The sequence below is a fragment of the Gavialis gangeticus genome, unplaced genomic scaffold (genome assembly GCF_001723915.1).
Source record: "Gavialis gangeticus isolate Ggan-Ray unplaced genomic scaffold, GavGan_comp1, whole genome shotgun sequence".
NCBI classification, from domain to species: Eukaryota; Metazoa; Chordata; order Crocodylia; family Gavialidae; genus Gavialis; species Gavialis gangeticus.
Genome location: NW_017729028.1, coordinates 6446329 through 6448586, shown reverse-complemented (window position 1 = coordinate 6448586; position 2258 = coordinate 6446329). Strand labels below are relative to the sequence as shown.

Below are 2258 nucleotides of genomic sequence, written 5' to 3'. Positions count from 1 at the left end.
GTGTGTGTGTGTGTGTGTGTGTTGGGGGGGTTGACCCCGGGAAATCCCAGGGTCAAAAACTTGTGCAAAAAAAAAAATTGAAAAAGAGTGTTCTCCAGTTTACAGAAGGACACTGAGAGAAATTCTAAAAATAGTTGCCTAAAGCTACAATGTTGGATTAAGAGGGAACAAAAACCTTGTTCATCTATGTAAACTAGCTCGTTTAGTGAGATAATTGAGGCACTTTATTAAATATTTGATTGACAAATTAGTTGGATCAATTTGCAGGTCAGGATTTTGGTGCCCCCTGGAGCAGCCTACTGCCTCCCATAAGGACCGGTGTTGATTCCGATTCCATTCTTCCCCTTACACCTAGATTTCTTTGTTCTCCAGACTTTTGCAACATGATGGCTCCTTAAAAAGAAAAACAACAAATGGACTCTTTGATCTCTATTAAACTGTGTATTATTCTTACTGTAACAGTAATGCTTTCCTCCCATGCTAGTGACTTTGGATAAAATTGAACAGGCAATAATTTCATTCTTCACTTGGATGGTATATATGCTCTTGATATAATTTTTTGTAATTGAATTTTGCAGATTGGAAATGACCCTTTCATAAAGATCTCCTGCTTTAGGATTCTGTTCCCCTTGCAGTTAGCAAAATCTAGTATACCACCTATCAGGCACTACTACTGGTTTTCAAACTCTTCCTTATTAACAGGGTTACAGGAAAAACAGAAATGTAGATATTTCAGTTCAGTATTTGGGACGAAATGAGAGGTACGTATCCTTCCCCAGATCACATTGAGGATGGAATACGAAGCTTACCCTCATATACTGGATGATGGTGAGACACCATCTATCATAATTGAACACTTTCAGATCAACAAGTGGTGTGATGCCTTATATGCAGGTTTCTTTAAGGTACTAAGTGAGGAAGGATATGAACCTCTAATGTTAATTTTTAATGCACCTTAAAGGCCTGGAGAAACTTGTTCAGGTCTTCCTGAACAAACTGGTTTGTTTGGTTTTTATTTAATTTAAAAAAAATTTTTAAACCTGCTTAGAATGCTTGGGCAAAAATTAAACATGACTTTGTTGTTAGAAATACATTATAAATTAATTCTTTAAAATTAATATTTTAATGTATTTTTAAATTATGGCAAACATGATTGTTTTGTGCCTTATTCAAACAGATGTAAATAAAGTTAGTTGTTAATCCTTGAAAATCAAAACGGTGAACTTCAATTTACTAGCTAAGTAATGGGAACAAAAATCTGCTAAAATGCTAAACCAGGTGGTTTTTAGAGAGAGAACATTTTCTTGATCTCTAATTTATGCAGTTAGTGCAATTCAATGACTAGATCATTGAAAGTTCAGAAACCAGTTGGTATGTTGAAAATGTAGGAAAGCTTATTTTCCTCTTTTTCAATATATAAGTAAAAGCTAGGTTGCAGAGGGTCAGCTTTGAAAGGTCTGAAGTCTTGGTGGCCAGAAAGTCAGTACAATCTTATTAGTATAGGGAATAAGCAGTTCTAAAAGCAAAATAGGATCAAACATTTTTCTTTATGTATCCAGTACATCAATCGGAGGGTTTCTGAAGGGTTCGTTCTGGGTCTGTCATTGTTTACTATTGGAGGAGGAAATTGATATTTGGGTGATGGGATTGAGCTCACAAGTAACAAATGTATGATGCCAAGTAGGGTCGATTTGCAGACTCTGGAGCGTAGGACTAGGATTCAGGATGACCTGCTTAGATTGGAAAAATGGTCTACAATCAACCACATGAAATTCAACAAGGAGTAGTACAAAGTCCTGCACTTGGGACACAGTCATTGAATACCCAAATACAGAATGGGGAATGACGGGCTAGGCTGCAGTACTGCAGAAGAGGACCTGGGGATTCAAGCAGACCATCAGCTGAGTATAAGCCAAAAGTGTGCTCTTACTGCAAAAGAAGGCCAGCAACATACTAGACTGTATTAAAAGGAATGTCACTTGCAAATCAAGGCAAGTGATTCGTTTGCTGTATTTGGTACTGATGAGGCCTCACCTGGACTCTTATATCCCATGTTGGGCCCCAAATTTCAAGAAAGATGTGGACAGATTGGAAAGTGTCCAGTGGAGAGCAATACAAATGATTAGAGGCCTGGGAAGCAAGATTTGTGAGGAAAGGTTGAAAGAGCTAGGCTATTCCTCGGGGAAGAGGAGACTGAAGGGGGGTTTGATAAGTCTTCAGATATGTGAAGCGTGATTTTTTTTTTTTTTTTTTTTTTT

At 37.4% G+C, this 2258-nt stretch overlaps 1 protein-coding gene and 1 long non-coding RNA gene across 2 annotated transcripts in view; one reads left to right on the top strand and one right to left on the bottom strand.

The window, feature by feature from the left end:
- MBOAT2 (membrane bound O-acyltransferase domain containing 2) overlaps positions 1–2258 on the top strand; it is a 244416-nt gene that overhangs the window by 66924 nt on the left and 175234 nt on the right. The gene's annotated exons all lie outside the window — the stretch shown is intronic.
- Positions 190–2258, bottom strand: part of LOC109300140 — a 4555-nt gene continuing 2486 nt past the window's right edge. Inside the window, exon 3 of the long non-coding RNA XR_002098137.1 lies at positions 190–393. This is a non-coding gene — a long non-coding RNA (uncharacterized LOC109300140). The remainder of the gene's footprint in view (positions 394–2258) is intronic.